General features: G+C 49.4%; 1 protein-coding gene across 7 annotated transcripts in view; it reads right to left on the bottom strand.

The window, feature by feature from the left end:
* The window catches only part of BCL9 (BCL9 transcription coactivator), a 59,215-nt gene that overhangs the window by 21,129 nt on the left and 14,055 nt on the right, over nucleotides 1-24,031 (bottom strand). Inside the window, exon 1 of one of the 7 annotated variants that reach the window (XM_075434369.1) lies at nucleotides 9,584-9,603. The exons of 3 other annotated variants lie outside the window; for them this stretch is intronic. The gene's annotated coding sequence lies outside the window, so the exon portion shown is untranslated. Of the gene's footprint in view, nucleotides 1-7,249; nucleotides 8,027-9,215; nucleotides 9,241-9,534; nucleotides 9,562-9,583; nucleotides 9,604-24,031 lie in introns of those variants that run through there. 3 more of the 7 variants (XM_075434378.1, XM_075434341.1, XM_075434360.1) reach the window with 3 other exon arrangements.

A 24,031-nucleotide genomic window follows, 5' to 3' on the forward strand; every position in this document is an offset into this window, starting at 1 on the left:
ACAGCCCCAGCACCAGTTAGCATTACATGCAGGAGTCCAGTGGATAACGCAACAGCTTTCCCCGAGCTGCTTTCGTAGCTTTGTCTCCTGTCAAAACTTCCATCTGCTTTTTGGCAAGTACGTAACATCTTTGGAGCCAGAAGTGATCCCTTTTCCCTCACTTTTCTGGGTTTATTTTTTTCTAAAATTTTGATTGGGACATCAGCATGAACAACCATGGGTAAAAGACACCTGCATCAAGCTTGACAGTAGCCCATTCTTCAGAAACTAATCGGTGAGGGGGAAGGATGCGGAAATAATGGATGGGAAGACAGGACCAAGACGACACCCGTTTGTTGTTCAACATGTAGTAACACCACACTGCTTAAGCAGAAGGCTTGGGAGAAATAAGCCACCACCTATCAGTTCAGCACAGAAAAAAACAAGCGCTTTCTCTTTTCATTTCAGCATCCCTTCACTAGGCTTCCAGAACGAAAGATAAGAAACTGTCCTCGGGCATAACTCCTCAGGCTGCAATCCTGTCAGTTTTCATAAGCTAAGTGGGGCTGGGATGGGTCAGAACAGGACAGACCTCCTCCGAGGAAAACCCAAAGCTACAGCAAGCAGTAATTCCCCAGGATGCTGCAAGGGAACATCACCCACCACGCCTGTCAGAATTCCTAGGGGCGACCCACACGCCTTCCTCCACGTTAGCTGTCACCCTACCAGGTGCCTGCTCTCGCTCTCTCACTCCAAGTGAGCAGTTTTTCAAGGCTCCCCTAAGTGTCACTTCCTTCCAGCGACGCCAGGGAGATCAGTTTGCTGCCCGTGAGACCAGTTCTTGTCCAGGACCACCGCCACCAGCCCTCCCACAAGCCCTCCCGCTGCTTCCAAACATGGGCGCCCGCACCCAGGGAGCGCAGCACTGCAAAGCAGGCATTCCCACGGGGACAGAGGTGAAGAATCGCTCTATCCCATGTGGCTCACCATCGGGTAACCTGTGTGCCAAGGGGTATGCTCTCCTGGTCTGCTGAACCTCTCGTTCCTTTGCTTTTAGACCCACATTAGCTACATGTTAGATGCAGTACGACCTTTAGCGACACAGTGCAGTGCTTCCCAATACTGGTTTCCTAGTCATGAAATGTAGGATCTTCAACAGAGCAATGACTCTTCTAAGGAGTAAGGCACTTCAAAGAACTCCAGCAAGCAAAGACTCCATGTACACAGTACTCCACGATGCTACATGATTATATCAAAGCTGCTGGGATGAAAAACTGACATTTGATAAATAACATGGGGTCACCTAGAAGATCTCAAAACACTGCATGTAAAAATGTTATTTTGACAAGAAATTAAGCAATTGTATAATCAGGTCTATTATCAAATCTACTGCTTTGACATGATCTTATAAAAGTCTGAAGAGCATGCAATTCCAATTGCTGCAGGATCCTCCCTCACTCAAGATGTACGCGCTTAATATTCTTCTAGTTAGCCACGCATGTATAGCAAAGCCCAACATACTTCAAAGTATTTACTGTACTGTATAAACAGAGCGCTATTTTCAAAGACTCGTAACTGTCAAATCAAAGCTGGCTTTCACAAGAACATTCAGAAGCATTTCTGCTGGATGGTGGCTATTTGCCTGACAGTTTCAACTTTCTATCCCCAACCACAAGAAGGTTAAAATTTATATATATATTTTTTTTTTTATTTTTTTAATGAGACAGAAGAAAGCATTTTCTTGTTAACAAGCTGTCAAGCCATTTTGGCGTGAAGTTCTTCACTCTCTTCTTGTACGTACATACAAAATGTGGTGGAAAACTTCAATAGCAAAAGTTCCGAGAAGAGTTTCTCCATACATAAGGACTGCCTAAACTCTCCATCGTAACAGCTCTCACTGTAGAAGCTGTGGCTGCTCACCTCAACAGGCTACAGCTTTGTTTTATATCACACTGCAAATACATTTCTAATCAATCCTCAAACAATACCAGATTGGTACATAGATAAACATACTGCCATTTCACAGGCAGTGGAACAGCAATATCATGACACTCGAAGAAGTCAGTTTAGCAAAATGCAGAGAGCACAGCTCTAAGCAGCCTGAAAAAGGGTCTGCACTGCTTGATCTTACCCAGCGTTTTTACCAGTGAACCACTAAAACAGAATTTTCCTTCAGGTTTTGTATAATTCTATACATACTGCAAAGGTGGCTTCATGCAACATACACGAGCAGACTTACAGATTTAAAGCTACGTGTAGATCACAGGTAATGTGATTGAGCAGATAAATCACAGGCACGTTATGAGCCAGGTTGCCTTCTCAAGTTCACCACCAAATCCAACCTACTCTGGTTTTAAAAGAGCCCATGGGCCCCAGCCGCCCTACTGATTAGGTAAAACAGATCTCTGCACCCTTTGTTCAGAAGGCATAGAGGACAACAACAGGCACATGGAGACCATCCGGTAACAAGATGGGTGACTGATTTAAAGCTCCCTTGCTCTGCTACTGTGCAGACAGCCCCACCAGAAAGCTAAGCAGAAGGAATACAGTGGCACTGCTTTCTTAAGAGGCCAAACACCCGTGAAAACAAGACAACCAGCTCAGAGTAACTGCAAATGCTAGGAGTTGAGCAAGCAGCTGTATGGCTATCCGTGCCTGAATCACAACTGCTCTGAACTCAATACAGAAGGCAGCAAGCTCTCCCTCAATGCTATATGCAGTTAAATTATTGTGTATATCATACACTCCTTTTGCCATAGATTGTACCACTAGGGAGCACTTAAAATCAGTATTGTTTTCAAGACTACAGCACCCAGTTTTCAGTGAACTCTCAGAGGACGTTGCTCCGCCACCTCTCAGCCTTGCTTTGTTAAAAGAAAATATGTCACTGGTAAAGCATACTTTCTATTTTCCTTCCTTCAGAAGGATTTCATTGATTCTGATGAGGTTTTAAAAGCAAACAAACAAGCCAACCACCTTACAGTTCCACTTCTCATCTCTGTTCCATATTCCACAGCCTCCTTCTCAGAGGCCAAACACAGAAAAGCTCACCTCTGCTTTTACATCTATCTGAAAAAACAGAATCTTGGAGCATGTCTATCTACCCTAAAGAGGTGACACTCATTCTTCAGACATAGTAAACCGCAATTTCATAACAGTCTTTACAATAAGTTCAATGACTGTTGTTGAAGCAGATCAAAAACAGAGCACTGAGAACTTACTCTAATGAAGACCAGGTAGGAATAACCCACAGAAGGAGGAGTAAAACACATAAAAAGTCAGGTAGCAGCAGTTCACTTCGCAATAGCCACAGTTTGGTAGCTCAGACCAGATTTCAGGATGTATCACAAGGATCCAGTCAGAAGCCTATGCAGCTTAATGGCACATCTCACATATCGGTCTCAATCAAGTTTCCAGACAAATGTGCGAGAACCCCCTCAGCAAACCCAGGCACAAGCAGCTATTCCCTCCCTCTCTTTCCCAATATAGAAGCACATCTGTTAGACCAGAATGAAAATCAAGGTTTAGACCACAGGCTTAATACCTCTTCCAAAATGTCTACTGTCACTGATTATGATAATTGAATATTCTTCATATTCCTACAGACATCTGATCCTTTTTAACTCTTGTTGAATTCTTGCTCCTGATGATTCTCACAGCATGAGCTTCACTGCTTAATTGCAACCACAGTAAATAGTCTATCATCAATTTACACTACATGTTCTGTATCATCAGTCTTGAAGCAGCAGAAACTTTTCCATAGCTAAACCACCGCACTCTACTTTTTGCCTTGTTTAAAGCTTCTTGAAGAGGAATTCTCTTTTTATAGGTTGCATACATGTTCAGAGATGAGAAACGCTTTTGGCAAAAAGAACAAGGTAAGCTGAAGGAACTGTTCTCGGGCAAGGGAAGCTGTAACAAATAGGTGTAAATAACATTTAGCAAATTTAGCAGACTCTTAGGGGTATAGTTAGATGAGCAGTGCTTTTGGCAGCAACGCCACCTTAAAAAAATGCTGCTACCAGTATTTTACTTCCACCCCTGTACCACACGGTCTGATGTGCCCGTACAACCGTTCGTGTGGCGAAACAGCGAACCAGCTTGGCAAACTGATGCAGGCAAAGTAGAACTATCTTTTTGCCAGGCTGCCTATAATCCAGATCAGTTCCTTGATCCATTTCAGCACACAGCTGCTCCAGCAGCAGTACCTGCACACACAGAGGGGTGGTGCAGAGTCAAAAACAGGCAAGAGCCGAGGACTCCCCAAAAGCCAACTCCAGCACTGAAAGAACTGCGCACAGGCATACAAGCAGAAGGCAGCCAGGCCTAGAGGTAAGGCTATAGTCACAAAGTACAACCCAGCTTATTCCAAAATATCAACAATGCTTGCATTAAAGTCAACATGGGAACAGTTCCTTTGGATTCAGCACACACTAAAACATCACCTTATGTTTTGCTATTGTTGATAACTAGAGTTTGTAAGACCGCATGGTCTTAAAGGCAACTCTTCAGAAATTTCCCAACAGATGGGTTCTTTTGTCCAAATTATGAACAAGGTTGCCGTTCTTCTGCACTTGTGTAGTCCCTACCACAAAGAAGATCCAGATCCAAAATGGTTAAACTTTTAAAACAGAAAAAACCAAACCCTAACAGACAAGCAAAGGTACAGGGGAAAACTCTCAGACAAAAATTCAGCAATGACATCTCCTTCCATTCACAAATTATTCTGAAAACTTGAGTTAACACCTTCATTTCGCCAGCAGGAAGACCAGAGGGACTCCATCAGAGCTTGTAAGCAGGAAATTCAAGCCCATTGCAAATCTTGCTGGGTTAAAGGACTTCATATCTATGTAAACAGACCACAGACCTTACCAAGGCACACAGATTTCTGTGAAGTCCAAGGCCATGCAAACTAGATAGAAGGATTTTACGAAGGCTGCCTGCATCGCTCTCAAGAAATTCTGGTAAACTTCTAGAAAGCGAAAGAGATCAAACCCTGCTAGGTAGCACAGCTGACATTTAAGATGGGAATTAGTTTGAATACTCACTTGAGTGTAAATCGCCCCACAGGATAAAGTTGTTGTGGTTTGGTTTTTTTTTTCCCCCCATTGAATTCATAAAAGACCAACTAAATTCCTAAGCCATAGGCACAATTTTTAAGCAACAGAACTGACACAGCATGTCAGGAACTCAAGAGAAAGAAAAAAAAAATCTAGAAAGAAGCATGCAGAAATAGGTACAGAAAGTCAATACATTACAGAGTAGCAAGCCTTTGAATAGCTAGGAAATACAAATCAAAGGTACTCCATTCTTATCCACCTCAAACATATAAACTGTTCAGAAAAGCTGTTGTACATGAATATTTCAGCCTTGTGGCTTACAGTTGCCTTAGTTTCTATATTTGGATATTTAGTGACAAATGTAGTTTCTCTGGCTGTGGACTAACCCTAACTGAAAACAATCCAAGTACACGAACTGTAAAGATGAAATGCAAGATGGGGGGGGAGCAGCACAGGGAAGAGAGTCCACACCCTTTGTATTCATAATACACAGAAGAGATCTACAAAGTTTCTGGTTGTATGAACCAAAACCTACTTATTTTCTTTCACATTAGAATTCAGGTCCTGCCTAGGTTAGAAGACTATGTCGAGCGATAAACAAATTACCTGATGACAAGAGAGGAAAGTAAAACACCTCTCCAAAACAACAAAAAAAACCCAATAGAGAGACACCTATACACACACCCCTAGCCCACAAAAAGATGGTTACAATAGTACCGTCATAATTTAGCTACTTCTCTCACATCAGAGCGGACTGCAGTTTCTCCCAAAACACCTTCATTGCATCTATGCGCTAAATAATCTGTATTGGGAAAACTATACCGGGAAGTCAGCAACAGAACTTTCATCAAACGTAGCCAAAACCAAGTGCATACATACGCACACAAAATACATCCCTAACATTAGAAATTCTTTCAATCTGACCAAAGATGAGCAGCTGAATGGGAGGGGGGCTTAGACAAAAACTTGTTTAGGGTGGGGGGTTTTTTTGTTTGGTTTTGTTCACACTTATTTAACGTCAATGATTGATTAACATTTTGGATAAAGGAGGTCTTTGTTAGCGATTCAGCATCTCCACCCCTTCAATTAAGGTGTTAAGAGTTCACAACAGTGCAGTGAGACCCCAGATCCCCAGACCCCTCTCCAGAAAAAAAAACCCAACCCAAAAACCAGATCAGCAAAAACAAACGCGCCCAAAAATTCCAAAATCCCAAAACTGACATGGTTGCTAACTCCAAGTTAAAAAAAGAAAGCTGCCTTTCTTTTGTTGTTTGAGGAGGGGCCAGCAAGGGAGACAGGGAAAGAATATGAGCCCTTGAGCCATTTTTATGCTCTGAGTAAGAAAAAAGGACACATTCATCAAAAATAATCTCTTTGGAGCTCACTGTAAAAAAAAAAAAAAAAAAAACAACCCACACCAACACAAAACAAACATCACACTACAGAGCCATCATGCCAACTTGTCCAAAATGGCTATAACATCTCACCAAAGCAACCCCTGTGATTCCCAGGAGAAAGCAGATTGGTCTGCTATGAGATATGGGCTTGTGCACTCCTGCTAGCACAGCTCTGCTGCAAGCATAGGATGAACACAAACCAGCTGTATGTTAGCCTCTATTTAACTTCACCGATTCAACACCTGTAACACCCCACTGCAGACAGCAATCGGGCATTACACCCCTAATATAAAGCAGCAGAGAGGTAAACAAAAAGAAGACAGGAACAAAGCTGTTTAGGTATGTTCATTCTTTCATTCCATACCCTGTGATTTTTTCTTTTAATTTCACATAATGCCTTGCCTAGCTTTCCAACACTTGTCTTTGTAATATTTCGAGCAATCACTGACCAAATATTATCTTCCAACGAAAGAGAAGGGAAAAAAAAAACACCTACATCACATCACTTTTTTCCTCCTGCTTTTAAAGCTTGATACATTTAGGGATGCTTCAGGGCATCCTGACATCTGTGTGGGCTTTTCACAGAAATCGAGGACAAAATACTTTCAAGGAAAAAAAAAAAAATGTTACTGGAACCCCTCAAAACTGGAAGAACTGTCTCCCCCACTTCCTCCAACTGTATTTTGACAGTAGAGCAACTAGTCAGCAGCGGGGAGGCTTAATGAGACAAACTTGACGTGGCACAACCTTTTCTTCTCTGCCCCAAAAGTTAGTGAGGCTAATGCCCAAACTAAGGACAAGATGTCACTTTACTTGATGCTCCTCTCCCAGAAAGTGAGGCTCATGGTTATTTCCAGACCAGTTTCAGAGTCCAAGTTAGGTTTGGCATCCGGAGAATAAAAACATCTTCATTTTCACATTGGTGGGCTTTGAAACGTTCCACAATCAGCTTCCTACTGTCACTTACTATTTCACACTTTCTTTCTTTGCTGCATGACAATTTCCTGATTTCTCATTTCATTTACTATTAAACCACTAACCGTGTAATCATCCCACCTTAATATTTTATACCCAAATAACAACCCACAAGTGACTGTCACATCAGATTCTTCCCATCTGTCCTCGCACTTTGTCTACCCTCCCAGTGTAACATCCACCTTCCACATCCCAAACATTAAATTGTCGGAGGCCTTTTTAATCCCATCATCCCATCACCTACGCAGTGGCCTCAAGGACAGAAAGCTGGACAGCACAGAAATACAGGGTGCTCTCTCATCCTAGAAGTGGAGCCTTGCTGCTTGCACGCATCCACCTGTCCCATCATTTCGCTAAGCATTTGGGGTTTCCAGTGTTGGGTTTTCCACACCACCACCACTCCGCCATTCATCCAGCTCTTCACCTCATGAACTTGCGGTCTTTCCAGATTTAGCCTCTCTTATCCCACTGACAGCCTCCCATGCACAGGCCAGGGCGCAGACCCCCTCTCCTGCACCGTGCGCAGTGCCTCTTCCCTTCCTAGCAGAAGCACTTCCAGATAAACACATTTCCCCTGGCTTGTCCAATACTGCTCTTCCCCACGACCCCTGCACACAAGAGCCCCTCCCGCACTCTCAGTATCCCACAAATTCCTCTTGCGCAGCTACCCCACGTACCAGCCCAACGCTATGCACTTGGCTTCCCTGGATTCCTGCTCCCCCCAGCTACCTACGCTGCTTCTCACCTCGGGGCCCCTCCAATTCCCTTCACAGCCACGTGCACCACCTCCCTCACGCCGAGAGCACTTCCCACCCCACATTCTGGCTGCCGGTGCTTCCCCGCACCACAGTCCCACTCCCATCTCCCTTCCTCCCCATCACTCAAGCCCCAGCTCCTCCCATCGCTACATCCATCCCCTCACCTCACGCTCAACATTTCTTCACCCACCTCTCCGCATCCCTTCCCGCGGACACCCGCGTTTCAGCTCTCCCCGCAACAAAGCCGCCCCATCCCTTCGTCGCAGCGCGTCCCAGGCGCCCACCTACCACCTCCCCGCCCCATCCTTCACCCCGCTCCCCGCATCCCTGCCGCAGACCTTTGTGCCCCAGCCTCTGGCTCCGGCTCCACCCCGGAGTTCCACGCACCCAACTCTCGCCCCAGCTGCTTTCCCCCCGACCCGACGGCGTTGCCCCGCTGTGGCAGCCCCTCCCACCCCCTCACCGGGATTGAAAACTCGGAGCTGCCTCTCCAGCCCTCCCAGCACCGTCCCCTCCGCCCGGCGCAGCCCCTGGGCACCCCAAGCCCACCGGCGCGGCACGGAGCGCTCCGCACACCCGCTCACGCAGCCCGGCCGCCCCACGCAGCGAACCCCGCACGCACAGAAGCCCCGGGGCACATCCCCCCCCCCCAGGCAGCCCCGCTCTCGGGGCATCACCCCACACACCGCGGCGCGACCCGGGGCGCCCCGCACGCCCCTCCCCGCAGCGCGACCTCCGGGGCATCCCCCCGCCAGCCACACCAGCCCCCCCCCCGGAGCGCGACCCCCGGGGCACCCCCTGCGCCACCACGCAGCGCTCCCCCTCCCTCCACACAGCACGACCCGCAGGGCTTCCCGCGCGCCCCCGGGGCACCCCGCGCCCCTCAGCCCCCCCGAGGAGCCCAGCGTCCCGGAGGCAGCGCTTTCCCCTCAGCCGCCGCCGGCGGCCCCTCCCCGAGGCGCCCCGGCCCCCCCCAACTCTCAAACTTTGGGCGGCCGGTGCCGGTGCCCGCCCGGTGCCCGCCGCGCCGCCTCCCCCTCACTCACCGCCAGGCCGTGGGGGAGGGGCGGGGGCCGAGGCTCCTCTCAGCCCCGCGCGGGAGGGGGCGGCGCAGCGTCTCCCCCCGGCGACGGCGGGTCCTTCCCCCTCCCGCAAACACACACAGGCTCCATTGTCCGCCAGCGCCTCCCCCCCCCCTCCTTCCCGCACACATGGTACCGCCCATCGCAGCCCCTCTCGCCCGCTCCCCCCGCCCGCTCCCCCCCCTCTTCCCCACACCGCTTCCCCAACCCCCTCCTTCCCCCCCCCTCCCGCCTCGCCTCCCCCCTCCCGCCGCGTCCCGCAACCCGGAGAGAGGAATGGTACCGCCCGTCGCGCGCGCCCCGCCCCAGGAATGGTACTGTCCCCTACTCACTCCGCCGGCGGGACCGCCTCTTACTCCCCGTTCCGGGCAGTGGTCTCGCCCGGCCCCCCCCGCCCCGCCCCGCCCCTCCCCAGCCCAGCCAGAGGGCGGAGACTGCACCCCTTCCCCCTCCCGCCTTCGCCTACACGGTGGTAGCAGCCGGGCTCTTAAAGGGACAGGCGCGCCGCGGCGAGCGCCCCCCGGGCCGGCGGGAAGCGCCACCCCCCCCTGCCCGCGCGCCGCGGCACCGCCCCCTCCATTAACATAGCCTGTCCCCCGCCTCGGGGCGGCCCCACCCCTCCTCTCCTTTTAAAGAGACCGCGCGCCCACGGCGCGTCTTAAAGGGACCGCCCCTCCCGCGCGCACATCCCCCCCCAACTCCCCTCCGCGGAGTCGAGAGCCGAGAGCGATCCCACCCACCCCACCCCCCGGGCGGGGCCGCGCCGCCGCGGCGGGGGCTCCGCCTGCCCCGGTGCCCGCAGCCGCAGGGGAGGCGCCCGGTGAGCCGGGGAGGGGCCGGCGCGGGCCCCCGTCAGCGCGGGGCGCGGGAGCCGGCGGCCCCCTCGCGCTCCCCTGAGGCGGCGCGCGGGGCCCGCCCCCCTAACGGCACCCCTAACGGAAACGGCGCGGGCCCGCCGCCAAGCCCCGAGGCCTCCCGCAAGGCCCCCGGGGGAGGCGCAGGCCCCTCCTCGGCACCGTCCCGCCCGGAGCCACCGCGGCTGCCGGGGCAACCTTCGCCCGGCGCCGCCTCAGCCTCACGGGCTGCCGGCCGAGGGGCTCCTCCGCACCGGGTATCCGAGGCGGGCGCTGGGCACGGCAGCCGGCCGCGGCCGCCATCCCTCGGGGGATCACGGCCCAGAGGTGCTCGCGGCTGGCGGGTCGGCAGGACCAAGCACGGGATCTCCCCTCCGCGTTGTTCTCTGGAGAAGGCAGGGCACGGCTGGCGGCCGGCGAGGCAGGAAAAGAGCGGGAGGGAACTTCTGGAGGAGGAGTGCTTCTCTCCTACCTGGCGGCTGAGCAACCCGGCTCTGCCCACCGGCTGCCGGCGGGCTGATGGAGCCGCTCTGAGAGGTCCCAGGGCCTCTTCTGACGGGAGAAAGCACTGGGTTAAGCAGCAGCTTGCAGCTGAGCAGGGAGGAACCAGGCAGTAATGACAAACAGACACAACCTATGAACTCCGAAATGCGCTCAAGGGCCCTGTCCTGAACAAATGCTCCATGTTCGGGGGATCAAACGTCAACGCCGTTTGAAACTGGCTGGCAGTTCGGAGTTTTGAAGATTTGTAGCGATCCCCCGCCCTTTTCAGTCTGTGACTTGCTGTGAAAAGAGTGCTTTCAACATCCACTAACCCTCCTCCTTCACCTCCACAAAATGTTCTTAAAATGGGCGATCTTGTGGGCTGCAAGGCAGAGCTTTCCAAACCACCGGTGGCACACAGATGCGCAGAACCGCTGCAGCCTAAGGAGAGGAGGCAGGCTGATCATTTTTGCATATCCGCGATGCCTGAATAACCTGTTTTGCCGATACAAGGAAAGTGAATAGAAATGCAGAGCGCGTTCTCCCTCTCCCTTTATCCTCAAACGACCCTCTCTTCACCCTGTCCAGCTCCCACTTTTCAATAACCCAACTCTTTGGAAGCAGAGCCTTTCAGCACTCAGCGTTCACACTGGGCGGGGGAGTCGCTCTGGCAGATAAAACCATCTCCTCTCTCTGCTCAGCCCTCAACCCCTAAGGGGCTTTTCCTCTTTTTGTCCCTCTCCCTCCCTTGTTGGTGCCCACTTAGTAACATTGTTGAAGAACTCTCTACAGCTTCCTGAGCACTGCAACAGTAGCTGACTCACATCTCTCGCCCTAGATAGATACTCTTCCTTGGGGGGGATACTTCTTCACAGGGCGTTTGCATTCCCTTCTGATTTGCAGTCCAGATGCCGTAAGCATTTCCTGCTGGACAGACTTTGAGCCCACTGACGCCTCTTGCTCGCTCCTCTCCACCACTTGCACCAGACAAGTCCCTCGGGCTACAGGTTCCTAGGATCTACAACCCGGAGGCGGAAACCGCTGGTCTCTGGCCAGTCCGTCCAACCCATCCGATGCTCGCCCAACCTGTGCCTTCCCCATGGATCACGGCAGCACTTTCTAAAGTCAAAGTGTTGGGGAAACCTGACTGCCGATCAGCTCCACTATAGCCACCACCCTTGCTGCCATCGGTTCAGCCCGCTCCTCTACCTGACGTTTGAACCTTCTCCAGTTTTACACCGATATGGGTCTTTTTCACTCTGAGGGTGACGGAGCACTGGAACAGGCTGCCCAGAGGGGTTGTGGAGTCTCCTCTGGAGATATTCAAGACCCACCTGGACAAGGTCCTGTGTAGCCTGCTGTAGGCGACCCTGCTTTGTCAGGGGGGTTGGACTAGATGACCCACAGAGGTCCCTTCCAACCCCTACCATTCTGTGATTCTGTAATTCCTTCCCTCCTTTACGCACCCCACACCACAGAGGGCTCAGTGGACTGAGCCCAGGGAAAGCTGCAACAGCAGCAGCTGTACAGAGCAAAGCGGCCAGGCAGCAAAATATGGTGTGAGGAACAGACACGCATAGCGGTGCTTTACGTGGAAGACCCGGACCCGCTCTCACCAACATTGGGGACCCATCGTGGTTTGCTTAAAAGGCAGTTTGTTTTCCCTGGGCAGCAGAGGCTGGGATTTTTCTAAGGAGCCTAAGGAAGCCAGGCACCCAACTTCCGTTTCCTGAAGGTACCTTTGAAAATCCTGGCGTGCACTTCAATCCTGACACATGCAACAGCAGCGATAAAATACGAGGTGTTAGCAGACTGCCTTCTGTGTTCTCTTCCCTCCTCTGACCCAGTACTTCGCTGTCTTGTCCCTTGAGGAGTCAGACCGGGGAAAAGGAGCATAAAATGCTACTAGTTTGCAGACGCTGTGGTTCCTCCAACTCCCCTCCCATCCCCCCGACCCCATCCCCCCACATTTCAAACAGTTATAAATGACTGTGCAACTCTGCAGGCAGCAGTCTCAAATAACCACACCAAGCCTCTCCCCTCCAACGGCTTTATGTCTCTTCCTTCCTCTCTTTGGGGCTCCGGATAGCAACTATCAAGGTGTTTTTGCTTCCTCTCAAGAGTTAAGTTGCTACTTCACCTCACCACCTTTGGGAATCTGCCACAGCAAATTGCCACAAGTGGTGAATTCCCAAGGCAGGGATTCTCAGCTGAGAAATTCCTCCCTGCTGCCCTTGAAGGGTTTTACCATGGGAACCGACAACAACAGGCTCCCAAATGATCTCAACTGCGATGACAGGTTGTGAGGCAGGATTTCAGGTAGCGGAGCCCCAGACCGCGGGACCGCCGCTGCCAACGTTGAGAGCATCTCCCCATACCAGGGCCTTGCCCTCCCTCAGCCAAGCTCATAAAAACCATCTCGGAGAAGCCAGCTGTCCCAGCTCTTTAGAGCACTTCGGCAAATCCAAGAACATCTTGGAAACATTACAGCTCTCACCACAATGCGTACACTCTCCTCGCAACTCCCTGGCTGCGGCAGGGACAGAAGATCAGCCCTTCTATCCAAAAGCAGGCCATCAGAGTGATCCAAGCCTCGTAAGAAAGCTGCTACAGGAGCTCTAGTTCTGCAGAGCAGACAGATCAGACGAGATAGGCCAGTGAGCAAAATACATTTGCGTTACACTTTCCGTATGTGGTTCAGAGCATGGCACACCCCAGTCGTGCCTTTTACTCTCTTTAAGGGCCTGACCCTGCAAACACTTGGTTTTACACGTGTAAGTAGAGTCCCACTGAAACACAATGGAGCTACCCATGCAAATAACATCAAGAGCATGTAGGGCTGTGGCTCCGTTTCACTATTGCACCCGAAGCAGACCCAGTTTAAGAGGATCCTGCTGTGCTCTCTCACAGTTATTGCCACTCACTTGTGCCAGTCAAGCTACTTACGTAGTCACACTCATAGGTGAGCTGTTTAAATGGTCCAGCTTTTCTGGGTTTTTTTAAAAGCCCTACTAACAAGAAAAAATCCTTAACACTAGACCAGCTCAAACGTAGATTTCATCCCCACAAGCGGCTGAACTGGCACAACTGGAGGAGGTGGAAACATCTGAGGAACAGGAACTTTTGAAGACGGGATTGAGGGCAGGCGAAACGGCAACATGGAGCCTTAGCATGTGAAGGCTGGAGGCATTACTCTCTTCTGAAGTTACACCCTGCTCCTGACTATCCACTCTCTTCCCCAACCACACAGTTGTTCCACAGGAAACAAGTTTCACCTCAAATGCAACAGCAGATTGAGACTTTTCAGCCATTAATGCTTAAAAACCCTCCTTTGAGAAAATCTGTCACTATTAAGAAGAATCTGCCGACAGTCACTACACCCAGGACGAGGGGCGTGCGCTCCTCCTTGCAGGCAAAGAATGTAGTCCTCATGCACATCTGTAGCCAGCACGCTGCTTCTTCAGCAGTCAAAAGATCCCTCACTATTAGCTTTGACATGGCACATTTGGGCCATGCAAAGTGTTCCCTACATTTTTTTTTTCAGTTTATGGGCTATTTTATCTCCAGCAACTCTGTGCTGAAATTGCATCACATATTTCCTGTGTGCTGTGACAAGATTTCCCTCTTTCAGTGTGATTATAACCTTCCAGCAGGGAAGCTCCACTAACTCCTTAAGAGCTTTGCTCCCTACACTGCCTCCCGACTTCTGCATTCATGCACACCTGCACAAAGTGGGTGTAAAACGCTGTCACTGTTGGAAGTGAAGAACACGCATCGTTAGGAGGATGTTTTGCTTTGTTTGTTTGCTTTAGGTTTGGGGTTTTTTTGCCCTCTTTTTGCTCTGGTGTAAATGATCAGAGGAGCTGCAGGATGAGAGAGAGAGACCAGGCTCTATAACGTCTTTTTCTTACGAGCCTTGGAGTTTTACATGGCTTCATGCTCTAATGAGCCTTCTCGAAAGGAAACAACCCATTTCTGTACAGAACCCAGGTGATTACAGTTCGCATACCGCCGTGATCTCTCTGCATGGGCACAGGGGAGCTGCCTTCATGAATCTTGCTGCAGGATAAAGTCTAAAGCTGGACAATGTGAAAGAGATGGGAAAGGACTGCAGGGAAGGGTAGTTTAACATCCACTGTTAACTTGGAAAAAAACCCTTCTTTCAGAAAGTCTTTTATTTATTGTAAACCATTCCTAAAAGATTAGGAAATCAGGCCTGGGGGAGGGGGAGAGATTGTTGTGGCTTTCTTTCTAGTTCAGCGTCTTTTGATATTAGACACTACCCTGAGTCTCCCCCATTTTGCTGAACCTCAGTCCTGCAAACACCAGAGAACATTTGTAACTTGGTTCGGTTGAACAGTCCCCCTGCACCCTGACTGGTGTGGGACTTCACAGACTCACAGAGGAAGGAAATGCTATCTACCCGTATCAACACCAGTATCCATATATATATATATATACACACACACATTTACACATAGACATCGATCTCCCCCCCAAAACTCTCCTGCACACACCCCTACCTCTGTCCCCACCGCTGGCAAAAGACCACCCGTAGCTCACCCACACCGACCACCACTGCCCAGCTGGCTGCACAGTGCACAGAGCCCTGCTAGGAAGGAGACTGGCACTGGCTGTAAAACATTACCCTGTGGCAACAGCACACAGACGACAGCAAATTCAGCCGAGCAAGAAAGGCCTTGCTCTCACTTTTCCTGTCTACACTGAAAAGAGAGAAATGGTTGATCTTATGTTCTCCTATTTGCACATGAACATGCAAACAATTTGAGCCTTAATGAAATCTGAGCTGGAGCACAGAACCAGGCCTATGGTTAAAATACCTCCTGGATCTGCAGAGAGCCTTCTAGTTGATCTGCCCCCCTTCAAGACATTATCCCACATCAAAACTCTGACGCCATGAATGAATCCCACGTATTATAACATTCCAATCGCAGGAAGCTCTTGCTCTATTTAGAAAGTCATCTCTCAAGGCAATAAGCAGGTATGAGGCAAATAACCATGCAGCCATAGAGACAAATACTCAGCTTTATCTCCCGTGATAAAAAAACAGGGGAGAAGAAGAGGGAGGAGCGAAGAAGATATTGAATCAGAAGGGAAATCAGATAAACAGAATCTGGGCAAACACATGCCCAAGCAACACATGAAAAATAAGAATTCATACTAAACAAAGGTGGGAAATTTCAGCGTACAGGAGACTCCAAAATCGGTGCTTGCCCAGGAACACTGCTCCCGTTACACTGACCCCATGTTTCACAGGGAACTGCTAACTCACCCTGAGTGCTGTGGTGCTGCCAGGAGAATTTGGCTGTGGAATCGCCTGACCGTGGAGCCTTTTAAGATCCTCAGCCATGACTTTACACTCCCTTTGTATGTGTATGATGATCTTTTGAATTCAGTGAGAAAAGACACGTCATCAGCCCAGAAAACTGCCGAACTCACCTCTTGCTTCTGTTCAGCCACCTGCTGAGCCTAGTCCAAGACAGCAAGGCCTCTTGCAGAGCCACGCAGCTACATTCTCCGTAATGCCTGCCCCACAGCGCCAGGGCACACATGTGTGCACTTTCGTGGTGCAAATCCAACCAAACAAAATCACAGGAGTATTTTGGAGAAAGCCATGACCAGCTGCAGAAAGCACTGTTCATTAGGAGCATCATTCTCAGGGGATAAATAGAAGGAGGCTCAGTCTGCCCTTAGACAGACAGAAGTCATCTGTCGCCAACACGTACAGCAGCTCCCTTGGCATAACAGGCTTTTTGTGCCTCCCCGTGCTGCTCCTCCAGCACCCGGCTGCTCAGGGTGCCCACCTGCTGCATGGCAGGGCAGCAGCACAGACAGGTTACACTCAACAGACTACAGCTGCCCCTATACAGTCAGCACACAGGTGTTTGAGGGTAAAATTTTGCTCCTGTCTCCCCTGCAAGGCTACAATAAAACAAAAATAACTTCAGCATGATTTCCCCTCTAGATTGCACATGAAGAAGAAACCAAGCCCCCACTGTACTGCAGACTGGCCCATTAAAGCGAATGGTTAAATTCTTGCTATGAAAAAGTAGGCGTTGTTGTCTGTTTTGTGAGGCAGAAATCAATACTCCCGCCTCCTCTCCTTCTGTTATTTCACCTTGAGATACTCATGCTCAGATAGATGGGATCTGAATCTTACTCACTGCTACCGCAACTTTTCTCTCTCCAGCATTTCACAGGGTCACAGATGTTCTTGGAGTCGTAACCTGCCTGTAATTTACCACTCGGCTCCCTAAACTGAACACCACTGGTGACTGAAGTAGTGACTGATTTTCCTTCCAAATCACACCACTGCGGCTATTTCTAACTATTTATCTACACCTTCTATCTCAGTTATTTTGCTCCCTGTGCGCTCCAATAACAACCCTCTCTCTGCCAGAGCCTCTTTCTTCTCTGGACCCCTATAATTCACTCCCTGGTGCCAGCCTCTTCCATACTGCGGCCATCTCATATAAATGATGTTTTATTGTGAAATGCCCCTTCCACTCTCTGTCTTCCTTTAATCTAACTCGGGGGGAGTAGCTAGGTTAAGCCTACGAATGTGGGGGGGGGCGGAGGGGGCGAAGGACCGGGGTGACTGATGCTCAGACCAGGCGAGCCTGAAGCAGTGCTGGCTGGGGAGAGACAGGCAGGGTAAGCTAAGGTAGCACCGTACCTCAGCAGCTGCTCGTTCAACAAGGTTTCCCTTCGGCAGTTCAGATTCAGGGGCCTGGACCAATTCCCGCAGATCAGGTAGCAATAATGCCAGGCTGACCGGGCTGTTCTGACGAGTCCTCTTGGATGCAGCTCTGCCTACTATCATGCCTGCCTCTGTCACCTAAGGATTAGACAACTGCAATATGCTCTGTTTGGCACCATGCTTTAAATCCATTCATAAACTGGAGGCAGTGCAGAGCTCGGCACTCTGTTAGAAAAGTCCTGTCTCTCACCCACGATCATTCTCACATTTGTGCTCCATTTTTATGCCACCTGACCACTGGTTTCCAGACAGATTTTAACATGTTCCTGCCGACCTCCAGTGCCTCACACACCAGAACCCTTCCCACCTGAGAAATCACCTCTTATATTTTCTAGAAGCTGTAGAAAAGACACTGGGTGTTCTCGCACAGGTACCTAGGAGAGTAGCATCGAGGGTTTTTCAGTCTTTAATTTGCCATTGTTTGCTGGTGACAGTCTGATGAAATTGCTTGAGTTATAATGAAGAGAGTTTTCATTATCTGTCATTTAAAAATGTCAAGGGAGCTTAGACTGAATGGATAGGTTCTACCTGTTGTTTCAAACAGCTTTTGATGAAGGAAATACATTTCAAAAGTACCAGTCACTGATTTACAAATGCTGTACAAAGATTACATAAAACAGTGAGATCCCTCCAAAGAAAACAAGAAGATTTTCCCCCTTGCTCTTTAGTTCAGACATTGGCTTCTCATCAGTGTGGTGCTGACTTTCTTCTGCAGTAATCATCGGCAGGTTTCAGATCTGCAAGATCCGAGACGATAGAGGACTACACCAACAAAACCAGGCGTCTTCATTATTAGAGGGCACTCCAGAGTTTTAACTTGGCTACACAATGCTTCTCACTCCTGTTCCTCTGCATTTTCACTTGCGCACTTTTATGGTGCAAACTCTGGACCACTTTGGCAACAGATATCATGACTGGACACACTTCTGCCCAAACATTTTGCGAGTCCCTCTCTGCTGAAGGTGTTGGCCTCTCACAGCTGAACTGCAACAACAGACTGCATGAATGTTCCTAGTCCATCTGAGCACGAAATCTGCCAGCTTATTTTAAACCGTATCTGTTTATTCCCTAGCATGAATATATCTGCTTACAATACGTGCCTTGCAGGTCCCAGGAGACACCTAGGACAGCATGTTTCTTTTCTGTCTGTATCCTTGTATTTTAGAACATCCATTTAACATGTGAGACGGTGCTGCGTAGGGGATCTGTCTTGGCAATGTAAGTCTGATGGGATATACTCTCTGTGCCTTGGCTTGCTTACAAGATGGGTTGTTCCTACACACAACTTGCTGCTTTTGCCCGTCCTTTCTGTCAAACCAAGACAAAAGGAATGCCAGCAGTCCAGCCAGCATGCAAGGAATGCAGGTAACACTCTGGCTGCGGTGTCTTTAAGAACCACTTGCATTTTCAGTAATTGCTTTTATATGAGTATCCAGCATCAAAGACTGTTGCACGAAACTCTTGTAAACATTTATAATGCTGAAGCACAGCTACCTTCCACTTAACAGAGATTACTGCCGCTTCGTCCTGTTCAGCCTGCCTGGGTCCCACGCTAGTCAGCTGGCTTCCTCACCCGGATCCCTATTTCCCCTGTGCGCAGAGACTGCAGTGTCCCCTGTGGTGGCCCAGCTCTTGGTGGTGTACATGATGTTCAAAACTAAGATTCAGTGGTAATAAGGAAGCAGAGAAGGACTGAGCCTTGGGATGGTGGACTCTGAAGTCACAGATGTGGGGAAGAAATAACAGTTGTTCTGAGACCCTATCACTTCTGCATCTTCTTTCCATTAGGACAGTGTTTCCCAGGCACTTGTTTGAGCCATCCTTACAAAGCATCTTCCAAAGAAAAGGGTTTATGTTCCTGGCAGTACGTTCCAAAAAAACATGTCCCCAGCTCCCTGCTGCCATAAGCAAGCACAACTCCAGTGATTTCAATAAAGCTGCACTTTCTGTGGCCCTAAGGCTATAACACTACAGTAAACAAAGCCAAATACTGTAAGCCAGATGCTTTAAGGTCTGAATCCAAGTCTTCGATGTCTTACACATACAATCCACCAAAAGCTGGCTGAACCCACACCTCCAACTGGCTGTCACAGCGCTCTTTCTCCCACCAGCAGAACACGGATCCCAGGGCCTCATCCTGAGGCAGAGTGATGGCTAGTGGACCTCAGCCTGCTCCTCATGGGCACTTCCCCTTGAAAGGGCAGCGATACCTCAGTCCTCCAAGCTCTGCGCTGTGTCAGCACTCCCAGCCTCCCTGCTGAGTCCTCCGCCCTCTCCAAAAAAAAAACCTCGAACCCCACTCTAATGGCCACATGGATGAGTTTCAGCAATAAAATGCTGACACAAAAGCCAAATGACCTTACAATTTCAGCTGCTTACCACTCCAGTTTCTACATTCCCCATCATACAGCTTGTTTCCCCTCTATATCTAAAACATTCGAACAAACACCGCTCACTCCTAGCAAGGGATAGCTCCAGGCTGTTGCCAGACCAGGTTTGGGATCCCCTGGCATACGTGGAAAGCAGACTCATGGCTCAGCTAGACGACAGCGTACATCCTGGAGTAAGAAGGATGTAATGTTGGACAGTTGCTCAGGACTGAGTGAACACAGCAAAGGAACGGCCTTTCCAGCTTCAAAAGTGGTCCCTGAAGGCCAGCAGTAAGGGACCCTGGCTTGATAGAATAGTCTGGGGAACGTACTGCGCACAGATCCAGTGAGCAATGTTGAAAATCCATAGGCAAAGGAAATGTTTTAAAACAGAAGAGGAAAATCTACTTGAAATCAATATCGTGAAGGTCTCTAAAAGGAAACACTCTGCAAAAAAGGACACATTTGCCACATATAAATCTTTAATGATATCTTGTAGTTCCAACTAAGCCTTCCTGCAAACAAACCCCATACACAAACCAAAAAAACAGATCCTGTAATACACCTGATAGAGCAATCATCCTCACATGGCAAAATATGATTTTCACACCTGGTAAATGAAATGACTCTGCTGCATCCCAGGGCCAGGGTTAGGGGCTAAGGTGAGCTGCTAATGGAAGGTTAGAGACCACATAACAGCTCTTCAGGGAGCACCTTTCAGATGCTCTTTTCATGTACAGCAGCGCACAGTGATCAGAAGGCACTGGCGGCATGTACTGAAGCCACTGCCACTGACAGTGGTTCTAACTGTGCCGTCGCCAGCTGATAGCTTGGGTTAAGATAGCCGGCTTGCACGCCAGCGCTCCTCAGGCGCAGGGTAAGGCTTGCTCTCTTGTAAGAGCAATCCTCTGTTCTTTCATCTCCCTCCCGGCATGCCTTCCCCAGCACACCAGGGTTAACCGCTCACTCTCTCCTCGCAGATGAAGAGTGAAGCTATAGAGCCGAGACAACAAACTTGTCAACCCTATACAGCTAGAGCCTCTGAGCCATTAAAAGAAAAGCATGCAGTGAAAATCAAGGAAAATACTGATCACAGGCAGTGCTGGTAGGAACCCGATGGCGTTCAGAATCTGCCCTGCATCAGCACGCGAGACTGCCAGATCCAGGCAGGATGGCTGTGCAATTTGCCAGTCACTTGGGAACAAGAGAGAAGTGAGACCTGCAGGGAGCCAGCAGGCCCCAGAGGTATGGATGTTTACAACAAAAAATCCGCGTGGAACCAGCAAGAGGGAGACGCACAGAAAATACACTCCATGCTCTAGGACCAAACAAGACACGTGGCTTAACAAGATGCTTCAGAATATCTGGCTCCACAAATTAGACTGTGATTCCCAGTTCTTTAGCTCCCAGCTCCTGCTGATTTCTGTGGATAAAGGGGATGTTTGTCACTCCCAAGATCAGATGCCAGATCGAATGCTTTTCAAGAAGTACACAGATGAGTATGTTCCTAGGGAAGAATGCGCTAGGGCTAAGTCTTCAAATGAGCACAAGGAGAACCTCCTGCCCACAGACAGGAAAGTGGTAACCTCCTTCACTTCCTTTGTGGCTTTAACCTAAACCACAACTCCTCCCTCTGGGTTAGGAGTCTCTTCCACTCATTCAGATGTTTGTCAGCTTGTCTCTCTCTAATACCCAGCATCCGTCGCTGCCACATAGGAAAAATAAGCTCTCTTCTTTTTTCCTCTCTCACACACCCTCTTCGCAGTTTCTTTCCTAAACAAGAATGGTTTCAACGCACGGCAAAGCAAGTCTAAGCTACAGCTCTTCAGGCACAGGCACAGAAATTAGCAATTGCAACACCAGGGAGCAGGGAGAAAGCAGACATTGGCATACAGGCTACACCAACATTTGGGAACGCTGGCAGTGAGGAAACGTTGCTGCCAGCAGGCAGAGCGACGCCAAACCAACTCACAGGGCTTTTCCATGAGTGCAAGCGCTCCTTCCCAGCCCGGGGCACAACATCCCTCCTTCTCCTCGAAGGAGCTTCACAGCATGGACGTGGTGCTGAAAGCAGTGGCCGGAGCCAGGGGAGTGCAGGGAAGAGCGGTGCTGCTACGAAGGAGGCCCTTTGCCCGTGCATACGAGGTGAGAAGGACAGGTCCCATCAGCCCGAGCGTGGGGTGTCAATCAGGGAGAGGTGGTAGCTTCCCCCTCACTGAGATCCCGTCCTCATCTGCTGAAGGGAGGTTTAACGATGTGGGAGACGGTGGCTTCCAGCCAAAACCCTCCTGGTCCAAAGGCTTAACCTTGTGATAACCAAGGCAACCCTGAGGTTTTTTAGAGGGAGTTAGGCTCTAGGACAGATTTGAGCAGGACTGCACAGGCATTTTTTCCTACCTTACAACTGCCTATACCAGGTAGGCGGAGAGGTACTCAATGGGTAACCTCTCCCACTGCTCTACTGCAGCGCACCAGGCATCCACGCACGGCATCGAGCGATGCAGTCGCTGCCTTGTCACCCCCCACTCCCAGCACAGTTTGGGACTATGTAGGGTGAAAGGGAATGCTTTTTATTCCTTCAAGACTTTCAGAGATTTAAAATCACCGATCAGGGGGAAAAAAATAGTTTCCAAAACTTACACGTAGAAACTCTGACCAAACGAATCAAATGCAAGATTTTATTTTACCTTCTTGAAGCACTTAATTTTGACAGCTTAAAAACTTTTCTCCATTTTTTTCAAGATGGGACATGAAACTGGAATTAACTTTTCCCAAAAATAGGAACAGTTTTGGCAAATCAGCATTTTTCTAAGAAAAATGTACCACTGGAGAAAAATCCTAACAAAACCTAGTTCTATTATTTCCTCCCAGCACTGCACAAGGATATGCCTCCATGGTGTAATTCAGCCTTAAGTTTCATAGCAACTCTGATTCAGACATATTGCACACAGAGATATTACAATATGCCTTTGACATCATGAGAGCAATGCAAAATAGTGTATATACAATATGGCCAAGCAATGCTGCTATGGAAACCCTTGCTTTGAGTTCCCATCTATGGGCTGTTTAAATTCTTATCCCCAATATTGCTCTTTAACAGAATTTTGTGTATTTTATTTCCTTGCTCAAGTCATCTCTCTCCTTCTGGACTTTCCTCCTTGCAAAAGAAGGATGTTTTTGTGGGTGAAGGAGAAGGTGATGAGATCTGCACGGCATTCCTGGTGCTGCCATACACACATACTCATGCCACACATGTGGGCTACAGCAAGAGAAGTAACTGATTTGTGCCTCAGTTTCTGCAGCTGTAAAATGGAAATAAGCTGACGTTTTACTTCGGATATGACTCGAATGTGCTTTGAAATCCTTTGTGACAGCCAGAAGATACACGCATCCTCATTCCTATTTGTTACTTTCCGTAGGCGAGGAGTTACTGTCCTCTGCAGACCTATGCTGATGATCTCTCTATATTGGAGAACCAAATCAGGAAGTACAGTCGCCCACTCATGTAGCAAACAGATAAGTAATAAAGCAGTGCACTTGCCAACTCCTAAGGAGGTGGTTTCTTAAAAAGACATAGGAAGCTTTCGTGTTTTGAAGCTGACTAATTTCAGAAAGTTCCTGTTTCGCTCTCTTTTTCTTAAACTTCTTCAAAAAATATCTGTTCACCTGATCTTCTGAAGTGTCTTCTGCTAGGGAGGGTCAGACCAGCTAGATTCAAGGTAGCAGTGCTGGAAGAAGAGGACACTTTATCCGTCTGTCTCCCCCGTTTGCAGGGTGCTCGTGCTGACCCTAGATGTACCCTTCAGGTCTCACCCCGATGAGGACAGGACACTGCAACCAGCAGTGGCCATCTGAAACTCTGCCGACTGCTTCGGGGTGCAGCGCATCCCAGGACACATGGCAGCATCACCTCCTGCAAAACGTGAGCAGAATGCGCAATCTAAAAACGATCACCCAGCAGCCGAACAAACTCACCCGTGCAACCCAGCGATCGCAAATGCAGATTAAGTTACTTGCATTCGTCTGATGGTGTAATTGCCAGACTGCACATTCAAATGAGTATTTGTTTAACTGTGTGATATACAGATAGAGCTTATGCACTTGAGGCCAAATTCACCCCTGTTGTAATTTCCCTAACTCCAGTAGCAATTACTCAAAGGATTAATTTGGCCCACAGTGTTTCCTAGTACATGTGATTCATCGTTTCTTTCCTATAACAAAGAATAATACACTGTTTCAATCAGCGGTGATGTCCTGGCCTCCTTGAGGCTGCCGGACTCCCTGTTTAATCAG

Source organism: Opisthocomus hoazin, chromosome 1 (genome assembly GCF_030867145.1).
Source record: "Opisthocomus hoazin isolate bOpiHoa1 chromosome 1, bOpiHoa1.hap1, whole genome shotgun sequence".
In the NCBI taxonomy this organism is placed as follows: Eukaryota; Metazoa; Chordata; class Aves; order Opisthocomiformes; family Opisthocomidae; genus Opisthocomus; species Opisthocomus hoazin.